Source organism: Coptis chinensis, chromosome 5, assembly GCF_015680905.1.
Source record: "Coptis chinensis isolate HL-2020 chromosome 5, ASM1568090v1, whole genome shotgun sequence".
In the NCBI taxonomy this organism is placed as follows: Eukaryota; Viridiplantae; Streptophyta; class Magnoliopsida; order Ranunculales; family Ranunculaceae; genus Coptis; species Coptis chinensis.
In genome coordinates, this window is record NC_141460.1 from 84,011,173 (window position 1) to 84,022,693 (window position 11,521).

Genomic DNA, 11,521 nt, shown 5'->3' on the forward strand with positions numbered 1-11,521 from the left:
GAAACCCCTTGGCTATTATTATTAGCATTGTATTTTGCAATACAACTATCACGTTTTAGTTTTCTCTTGAAGATCCAATTCAACCTATAGATCCCCCAATAAATCAAGAGTCCAGTTTAGAGGAGTTGTATCCTTCAAAAAGGACACTTCTCATAGACAGACAACTTCCTTATAAGTTAATACATCTTCCTCAAGAAACATATAAACATCATCACCGTGAATGGTGGAAATACTCATTGATAGTCTTCCAAATTTCTTGTGCAGAAATAATGGGATTATCTTATGTAGTTCATTATGAACATTCAACCACTCTATGCCAATTTCTCAGAAAGCACAACCTCAAATAAAATTAGCATATTAGCATATAAGACATTCAATAATAGTGTGGTATCTACAAAATTGTTATCACTCATGACAACTAAAAACAAACATCACTATTATGAGTTTCACCAATGAACATCTACTAGATAATTCTAGGTCCCAAAAAGACTTCTTTTTAGATTCATTCACAATAGCCTTGGCAAGACACCCCACATTTTTGAAGCATTTTTGATAGGCCCAAGACCTTTCCATACTTTGTAGTTAGGTGTCTTTCCAATTATCTTGTGAGATGAACTATGGTAAAACAAGTGTTATGCATATGGGTCACCCCCCACAGTTCAATAGTTACTCAACCTAATCAAACTTACATGCAAAACATATTATACCGCTACAAACACTAAAAAGAAACAACAACAATAAAATGCACTCTTATGACAAGAATATACTTTACTCAAGTCTATGATTCTCGGATCATATTAAACATAGTCATATTATGTTCATGTTATCTATATGAAAGGAAATCCACAAAAAGATTCTAATGAATCTTAAAAATAGAAGAATTAGATGAAAAGGGTTTTACCCGAGATAATATCATTATCATCCTTCTTTTCATCATTCAACATTCCAACTGTCATAGGGAGACAATCCACGCACTTGTACATCACCTTGGCTATTTATCCATAGTCATAGGAGGATAATGCCTAATAAGACAATCTACAAGCGTTACATCTCCTTGTCTAAAATAGTCACTGGAGGATATTGTCTAAGAAAACAAACCATTACCTTACATCTCCTTGACTAAATTAGGTTTAAGAGGATATTGATTGTTTCCCATATTGTTTCCTCTCGCAGACAACCATGCTCATTACTTAATAATATATGACATGGTTAAACTTCATGTCAATGTTAAATAATGCATTCATGCCAAACATGGTAAATATCATATCATAGGTTCAGGAAAAGTAAACTTTAACCGTACCCCTCACAACAAAAAGTATACGTTATTTAAACAAATCTAGCCACTGAATATGCAAAACAACTGAGGACTCCACCTCCTCTTTTTACATGAGCTCAAGTAAGATAGAATACCCTATCAACAAGACCTCAAGTACTACCCAATGACATCTAATGTCTCAACCCATTAATGTCTTCAACTAGAAAAATTTACCAATAAACTATTATCAAGTTTAAAGTAAATCCACGATGATTAATATCCAAAACTAGCATGCTACACAACTTTAACATATGCTATATTGGATATAAGCTACAAGTTACTTCATCTAACATGTATTTTCACAACAGTACAATTATAACCATCGTCTAACAACACGTTCACTCAATAAAGATAAGCAATTATGCATTGAATACATTATAATTACTATCCAAGATTTGAGTGTGGTTGATATTAACTATCTTAAGGTCTCTCTTAGACCATCTACATACATCTACATATGTACAAAGAAAATTAATATCAAACTACTTCTAGTCAAACCAATTAATTCCTCAGTGATAAACACGTATAATTTGTTGACTAGGTTATTAAAGAAGTTTAAGCTTAGGGATTTCCCTCCTAAGAAAACTAGCATGCAACTCAAGGCAAGAATATCACCATACAATTAAACCAAAAGAATTGCAAAGAGTGAAAGAATACGATACCTAACCGATTGAAAAACCGGATTACCATATTTTCCTTCTTCTAGAAAAACAGTTCAAAACAACTATAATTCTAAACCAGCTCAGGACGAATTGGGTATCAAGCCTTATACCACTGGAAAGCTCTTTGAATCAGCTATCCAACACAAAAAGCGGATTGTAAAACCGAGCTCTGAGCTGAAAGTTATAGCAGTTTCCGTAACGAGTGACGCAGCTGTCAAAAAAGACGAACTTTGACGTTTTTCTTGATAGAAATCTCATATTTGACTCCCACAAACGTAGGAGAAAGGTCTACAACCATATAGGGTTTGATAAACCACAAAAGATCAATAAATATTCAATCTTTAATTGGTTTCCCTACCAAAAACGAAATTATTAGAAAATTTCTAAAGTCATAACCTAATAACACAAACAATAACTCAAAGTAAAAAGACTTATCTTTTTGATTGTCGATTAAAGCACTCTCCTTTGTTCTACTACAAAACTCTTTCCTTAAGATTGATAGAATAGTTGTATGAACACAAAGAACTAAAGTAGAACGAAAGGAACAAGAGCAATAAAGAAACAAGGACCAGAAGAATCAGGAATAACCAAGGCGCGGATTAAGGTCAGTCTTTAAGGAAAGATTTAAGCCCCTTCCAATGGTGCGCGAAAGGCAACAACAGATGGCGTTTTCCTCACAGGATTCAATGGTTAACAAAGAGCCTGACTTTGCACTAGAAACGACTACCCTCTAGAACAAAGAATATAACTCTCTCCGACGGCCGACAGAAGAAGAGAAGAAGAAAAGGATCTGTTTGAGTTTTACGTTTCTCCTACGAAGTTGAGTTTCCCGATCAAGTCTATTTTCTCTATGGACTCACAGTCCTATTTATAGAGGTTAGGAGAAAGAGAGACCAACTCCTAATAGAACACTGAAACTTGTTTGCTTTCAAGAAAAAGGCAAAACAAGTTTAGGCTATTGGTCAAACCACTACCCACAACAGTAAGCCCAAGTCCAGGCCCGAACCCTACCCGATGTGGTGGATAACCAATGTGAGATTATCTACTATGCACTAAAGTGGAGAGAACACCATTTGTTCATCTCCTCCACTTTGCACACACACACTAGTATTTAGAAATACACAAGAGATTCCAACATTAACTCTCCACTAGCAGTAACTAAATCGAACGAGAATACAATTTGTGTTGTATAATTGGTTCATAGCAAAAGGTTATACTGAATTTTTTTTAGTAGTATTACATTTACATGATAGTGGGTAATAATAGTGGCGACTTTCTGCAATGCAATAGGCCAGAATTGGAAGCAATGCTCTTTTAGTCGTTGTTCCAGACCCAGTGACGTGTTTCTCAACTCCAGGTACTCTCAAAAACAAGTGTTCAGATTGGCTTCCAATTCAAGCGTGGTCATTGTGGATTGGATTACTAGTGGGCATCATGAAATTGGAGAAAGTTGGGATTTCAAACTTTATAAGAGCACCAACCACATCTTCCTAGAGGACCAGCCTTTATTTCTTGATTCGGTAACACTTCTATTTCCCTTACTTCTGTGGACCGTTAGCAACAAAACATTGAATATGCTTATAACTGGTGTTATGTACTTACGTATAGTGTTTCTTGAGTAAAGCAAAACTGCTAGATTTTCTGCACCTTCTTTTTATCCTATTCTATCATATTGTGGTTCAGATGCAGTCAAAGTCTGTGTATGGTAGAAAACAAAAAATGTCTGATTGAGACCATAGGGCGTATGTACTATAGAGATCCACTGGATGTGTCAGCCAATATGTTATGTGTATGGATATTTATGTGTGCTGATTAAAGTTTCTTTCCTACCATGATCAACATTTAGACATCTTTATCTCTGTTTGGTTTATTTAGAGCCTTCGAGGTCCTGTAACCATGACGACATGCATGATTTAGTAGACCATTAACCGAGGCATTAAAAATCTAAAAGATCAGAAGCCTATTGTAAGCTTTGCAGTTCATCACCTTGCTTTGCATTTCAAAAAATTTAAGTACTTGCAGATGCAATCCATAAGTTTGGTTTTACAGAAACAAGTTAATAGAGTATAGGCATTTTGGAAATTCTATATTGTGTATCATGACTATCCAGCTGAGGACATGCTTCTTCAATTTGCTCCTCAAAACTGAAAATGGTTAAGCTATTAGGTAAAGAATTAAAGAGTGACCTTGTACATGCACAGCCCATGGACCCAAGACTCAGCCCTTATGGGCTAATCGTCCAATTCAACCGATGGAGACTTAACTTTGTTCTTAGCTTTCTTTCTTTCTCGAACTTAAAACGTCTAACTGTACAGATACTCTGGTGTTTGCTCAGCTAATGAATAAGGTAGATATGCTTTTGATAGTATTCCACTATTTGTGAAAATCTACCATGATTTGGTTGCTGTAAAAATTCAAGACTCTGTTCTTATTTTTCAGAACTAGTGGAGTTAACGAAGAAATTGCATCATTTGATAAGCAGGTGCTACTAGAGGATGGGAGCATCACCAGTATTTCCGAGCGTATGCAGGATTATCAAGTCATTGCAATGGTCATACTGCTAGGGTAGGCTTTCCTCATTACATCTTCTATACAAAATATAACAATCATATCTAAGTGTTTTATATATTTACCATAGGGAATAGCTAATCTCTCCATTTTTTTGTTTGTTTGCTTCTTTTTTGAAATGAAAATGCTCGCGTCTTTTACTAAGTTTCAGATGAAGTATCAACTTTTCATGTTTGTTTCTATTTAGGCCAAAGCTGAAGGAAGTTCAAATCCAAGTTAAAGAACATGTGAAGAGAATGATGTATGAGCAGTTGTACACTCCTACATTGGGATGCAAAAAAAGAAAGAGTTTTGGACAGACCAAACCCGACATGATTGCATCTTGTAGTGCATTTGGTCCTAAGGTACTTTCTGCTAGATCTCTCTTCTTTGATGGATTCAATAAACATGTACTATATTAGTTACTTGTCAAGTTATCAGTAGATGGGAGATGGGAGTCCATTATGAGCTGTTGATAGGATTTTTCTATGTTTTTTTTCTTTTTAGTATTTTGTAGCTTGTACTATAGGATATCCTATGTTACATGGACACGCCATATTTCTAAAATAATCCGTGTCGGATACGTATCGGCGTGTCCGTGTTATATCTCATCTTTTTCTTTTCAATATATATATACACTATACTTTATGTGTGATGATTTTTCCTAATCTAGAAACACAAATATTTTATTGATGATCAAAGAACAATGAGAAGTATTGGATCAAGAAAAAGAGATGTAGAAGATGATGAGTTGAACCACATTCTTTAATGGCTGCCTACGTATCCTGTAAATAGGAATCAAACTCAAAGCGTAGTTCAACTATTCTATTTATAAGAATAGATGAGGTTTCCCAATTAGTGTTTAACTAGGAGACCGTCTCTTGTTAAGTATCATCTTGATGAATAGATGAGGTTTCCCAATTAGTGTTTAACTAGGAGACCGTCTCTTGTTAAGTCTCATCTTGACTCTTCTAGAAGCCCCATGTTTCCCAAGTCAAATAGGTCTCCTTTATTGACTTAAACAACAGAAAAACATGTTTAGGTTCGGAGTAGTAGTTAGAGCTCCGAGCCTAGTAGTTAAGCTCCGGATTTGGAGTTTATAGTTAGGAGTTGGTTATACGAACCTACTACTCCAACTAGTTCCAAAGCCTACGAACCTGTTCCGAACCTAATAGTTGAGTTTCGGATTTGGAGTTCATAATTAGAAGTTGGTTATACGAACCTACTACTCCAACTAGTTCCAAAGCCTACGAACCTGCTCCGAACCTAGTAGTTGAGTTCCAGATTTAGAGTTCATAGTTAGGAGTTGGTTATACGAACCCACTACTCCAACTAGTTTCAAAGCCCACGAACCTCTTCTTTTTGTCTCACTTCCGAACCTAGGAAGTAAGATGATTTGGATTTTAGGTATGTTCTGGTATTTTCTACCCACACCAAGACTATATCCAAGCCTTAAGAAGATACTGCCACGTGTTACATATCTATTTGCTAAAATATGCACACACAGATGGCGCCAATTGTGTGATGATTTTTTCTAATCTAGAAACACAAATATTTTATTGATGATCAAAGAACAACTAGAAGTATTGAATCAATAAGAAGAAGAGATTTAGAAGATGATGAGTTGAACCACGTTCTTTAATGGCTGCCTACGTATCCTGTGTATAGGAATCAAACTCAAAGCGTAGTTCAACTATTCTATTTATAAGAATAGATGAGGTTTCCCAATTAGTGTTTAACTAGGAGACCGTCTCTTGTTAAGTCTCATCTTGACTCTTCTAGAAGCCCCATGTTTCCCAAGTCAAATAGGTCTCCTTTATTGACTTAAACAACAGAAAAACCATGTTTAGGTTCGGAGTAGTAGTTAGAGCTCCGAGCCTAGTAGTTGAGCTCCGGATTTGGAGTTCATAGTTAGGAGTTGGTTATACGAACCTACTACTCCAACTAGTTCCAAAGCCTACGAACCTATTCCGAACCTAATAGTTGAGTTTCGGATTTGGAGTTCATAATTAGGAGTTGGTTATACGAACCTACTACTCCAACTAGTTCCAAAGCCCACGAACCTGCTCCGAACCTAGTAGTTGAGTTCCAGATTTAGAGTTCATAGTTAGGAGTTGGTTATACGAATCCACTACTCCAACTAGTTTCAAAGCCCACGAACCTCTTCTTTTTGTCTCACTTCCGAACCTAGGAAGTAAGAGTATTTGGACTTTAGATATGTTCTGGTACTTTCTACCCACACCAAGACTATATCCAAGCCTTAAGAAGATACTGCCACGTGTTACATATCTATTTGCTAAAATATGCACACACTTTACCAATATAAAATATATATATACCTCTGGCGCATCATGTAGAACAGCAAGCTGATAACTTGAAGTGGCTGCCTAATGTAGGTCGCATTCGAAGGGATGCCCATTCTTCCTTATTGTTTTGATCGATTCAGATCTTATCAAAGTGTGTGGCTGTATTCCGCCTCACTGCCTGTAGGAGCACCTGTGTACCTATTATTTACTTCCTTTGATAGTCAAGATGTAGCTCCAAATTTAGCTTTTGCATTTGACACTGAAACATTAGTATCTTCTTTCATGTGATTTTTACAATTCTAAATTCAGTTTGCACACTGTTATGGTTCTCAGGGAATAGGTGTTGTTGTTCGAATATCAGCAATTACAACTGAGTCAGTGTATAGGTTTCTGCACCTTCAGTTGACCAGCATGGAGCCCCTGCTTGGGGTATCACCATATCACTGACCTAATTCCAGAATAAGGTTTTATGTATACAAGTGAATGGCAGAATGGTGTAACCCACAGATTGTAAGTGATCTCATCATAATGGATTTTAACATATCCCATAATTTTTTTTCCTAATTTATTTTTTCCCCCCTATGTACAACAACAAATAGAAAAAGTTTTAGTGTTTACATTGATATTGATCACTTTTAGGATAACTTGTCCCTGTCAGAGGTGTTATTAGAGTGTGCCAGGGCAATATTGTTTTTACATGTTTCTGTTTTAGGTGTTATTAGAGTGTAAAGACAATATTGCCCTGTCACACTCTAATAACACCTCTAAGTCTCTAACAGTCCCTGCCATCTCTTATGCTCTGTATGTTATTTGAGAACTACAGACAACATCTTTCTCATAGACCTGCTATCAGATGTTTGATGTGTTCCCATGACAATAGAATGAAGAGATATTCATAGACCCTCTTTTTTAAAGCATACAAGTTTTAGTAGTTTCTATAATGGGTAGAGAACTACCAGTTGGTTGTAAATTCTTAAAAGCACAATTTGCATCCGTTGAGACAAATGGACAAATCGAGTAAGTTCTAAACTCGAAAGTGGTTCCACTAATTGAAATAATTTTGGACCATTGCTTGCAAAACTTATGTTTAAGCCTAAAAAAAAATACGAATAGAATGTATAAATGGAAAAACTAGAGTCTTCTCCTCTGGAATGTGATTGTATGGAAACGACTTGATATTATTTCTGTCAGTAGTAGATAAAATTGCACCAGGGTTAGTATTCAGATTTTATTTGTTTAATTCACAGTTTGTGATTAGTTGTGAGTAACTTACTTGGGTCCACTGTAACCAGCATGCCTGTACTTCCAAAATCACACGTCCCTCCTGCCACCTTCGTCCTCTGCCAATAGCTATTGAAAGCATAGGAAGTGTGGGCATACAATGTATCAGGTTGATAGCATGAACCACTTGGCTGAATCGACTCACAATTTGCTCCAGACCCACAAGCATAATTCATGGCTTCTTGGATGATTGGATCAGGCACAGAAGGCTTAACAACACACCAAAGGGCATAATGAGGTCCTTTATATGGAGGGGGTGGCACAGAAGGAGGAGGATAAATGACTGGTGGTTGAAACACTGGACTTGGTGTGTAACCAAGATGGACTTGGAATGTATATTGGGGGGCTGGGTACATATCCTGGGGTACCAGTTTCTGGTGGACTTGGTGTGAAACTAGACGGGATCGGGATATAAATTGGTGGGCTGGGCTCATATCCAGGTGTGCTTGGTACAGTCTCTGGTGGACCTGGAACATAGTAATCCGGAGGGGGACATACTCAAGGGTACCTGGAGTCTCTGGAGAGAAGGAAGGTGGGCTAGGTCCATACTCTGGTGGATTTGGTGATGGTGAGCACTCCGGTGGGCTGGGTACATCAAAAGTTGGGCTTGGAGGTGGGTTTTGGGCAGGGACGATGGGTGCAGAATAGGAGGTTGTTGGTGGGGGTGGTGGGGTTGTGTAGATCATAGGAGTTGGTATCTGTGTAGGTGGCTGTGGTATAGAGGGTGGGTTCTCGCAATATGGAGTATTTTGGGGCAAAGGAAGTGGGGCTAGTGAATCGAAAGGAGGTAGAGTGAAAGGTGAACTTACATATGGTTGTGTGTTGGTAAAATCTGTGGTTGGATCCATTTCCAAGTGTCTTCCCTTTTTAAGGTAATATGTGCTTTTAGTGATTGAGCTTCTTGAGCTAGATATATACTTGGGATGGGCAAGGGACTTAAGTGGCTTTGATACTCTTGCCTCTGCTCAGAATATATTTAGCATGTTTAAAACTGTTAGCAAGGACAAGTTTAAATTTATTGACTTGGCTAAAAATTATATATGGAAGTAGGTGAAGTTCTCAATTCATGGAGTAATGCTTCCTGACATCTGAACACATATTGCTAATCTAATAACTAAATACTTTTGTGCTTTGGTTTTAGTATGTTAAGAGAACTTGAAGTTTTTGGTCATCTCTTCTTCTCTAGAGAATATGTCATTGTGTCTGAGTGTTTTTTCAGGTACTTGAACTTCACCAACACTCTCTGACAACGAATGGCTCTACCATTGAGAGTGTGGTCTTATCAACTGGTATAAATAGGTGCCATGTGGAGAGATGTTTTGGTGTTGAGAGTGCTCGAATGTGAGGGAAGCGGTGTAGTACATACTCTAGATACTGATTGATAATCTTGGAATAATGAGTTTTGACATTTGTTCCTGACAACAAAATAGGATGGTTATGGGATGTAGAGGTCATTGCTTAGATTAGTTAGATACTTCTACATAATAAAGATGCTCTAAACTCTGAAAACTACATATGTAGTAGTCCAGTCATCTCAAAGTAAATTTAGAACTTGCTGGATGATTCGAGAAGCTTACCACATTGAGTGAAGGTTGTCGCTGTAATGGAAAGAGAAAAAAAAAAGCAAATAATAGCTTCATGCAGTTTCTTCTATGCTCCATGGAACGAACACCAGCTTTCACAGAAGCCATAATGACTACCTCTGCCCCCACTTAAACAACAGTTTGAACAAGAGTCCTCTTGTTATATCTGAAGCCTGCTTCGATATATAGAGCCAGAAGCTCAAAAAGAAAAAAAAAATGAGGATAAAGAAGACGGCAATAAAGTAGTTCCATTAAGCTCACACTGGGCACTTGAAAGGGTTTATTGACAATGTTAGGGGCCATTTGTTTTTGCCTCTTATATGATTATGAGGTCTTATAATCTCTTATAAGATGTGGCAAGTGATTTTGGACATTTTTTTGGTTTGTTTCTTGCCTCTTATAAGAGGTATTCTACTAGAAATGTCTTATAGGAGGCTCAAATTCTATAAGTACCAAAATTGGATCTATTTCAATTCTTCAAGTCTTATAACTTGAAAGATGACTCAAACACCTTTGTCCTGTACCCCTAGCCTCGTTTCTCTCTTCTTCTCTTTTCATTATCTTCTTTTCCAAATAACTCTATTGCCCTAGCCACCACCACCACCACTGCCGCCACTACCAGCACCATCATCACCACCACCATTATCACTTCCACCACCACTACCGTACCACCGTACTATTAAGACTATCACCTCCACCACTATCACCGTGCTATTAAGACCACCACCACTTCCACTACCACCATCACTATTACCGTGCTATTAAGACCAATATCATCACCTCCACTACCACCACCACCACCACTACCACCGTACTATTAAAACTATCACTGTACACCACCACCACCGTGCTATTAAGACCAATATCATAACCTCCACCATACCACCGTACTATTAAGACTATCACCTCTACCACTATCACCGTGCTATTAAGACCACCACCACTACCACCATCACTATTACCGTGCTATTAAGACCAATATCATCACCTCCACTACCACCACCACCACCACTACCACCGTACTATTAAGACTATCACTGTACACCAGCACCACCGTGCTATTAAGACCAATATCATAACCTCCACTACTACCACCACCACCGTGCTATTAAGACATCCACCACTTCCACTACCACCACCACCACCGTGCTATTAAGACCACTACTACCACCACCGCCAATTAAGATAGTTTTCTAAAATTGATATTCTAATTATCAAAATTGATTTGAAACCGAAAATCAAACTATACGCTTGTTTCAAATTAATCAATTCAAGTTAAATGTGATATACAACAGAGTTATATTTGTCAAATAACCATCTATAGAATGTCATGTCTTTGTTTTTTCTATTTTTACAAGTACTTATAAGAGAAACTTAAAATGAAAAACAAACCAATTTATAATACCATCTTATAACACATGTCTTATAAGACCCTCTTATAACTTAACCCAAAAAAACAAATAGCCCCCCTTAGTGTGTTAAAGTGTGTACTAGGGGAGCTTTTTGAGGACTGCATTTTATTTTCATTTATGTTGGTTTGGTATTTGGTATATATTCTTGCTTGGGCTGAAGAACAACAAAAAGGGGTCTTTTTTGTTTACTTGCTTTCTACTCAAAGAAGGCCTTCTAACTTTCTAAGTGACTCTTTCCCCATGAAAAATTATTATCATCTTGGGTGTATTCTCGAGTGAATGATATAAAGTTGTTGTTCACATCTTTTATCCATAAGAAACTTTCTGCTCAATAGTGATGATGTTCTGAAATTCAGTTCCATGATGCTTCACCGAAAAAAATAAGAAACTTTAGGTGCTCGTAGTTAATTATCTC

General features: G+C 37.2%; 2 pseudogenes across 1 annotated transcript; one reads left to right on the top strand and one right to left on the bottom strand.

The window, feature by feature from the left end:
* Positions 1-2,639: 2,639 nt before the first annotated feature.
* On the top strand, positions 2,640-7,474 carry LOC147499460 (urease accessory protein D-like; annotated as a pseudogene). The gene is made up of 5 exons (XR_015197007.1): positions 2,640-2,666; positions 3,268-3,497; positions 4,460-4,542; positions 4,733-4,889; positions 7,164-7,474. The product of XR_015197007.1 is annotated as an urease accessory protein D-like (transcript).
* A 597-nt stretch (positions 7,475-8,071) lies between these two features.
* On the bottom strand, positions 8,072-8,983 carry LOC147499461 (uncharacterized; annotated as a pseudogene).
* Between the last annotated feature and the right edge of the window lie 2,538 nt (positions 8,984-11,521).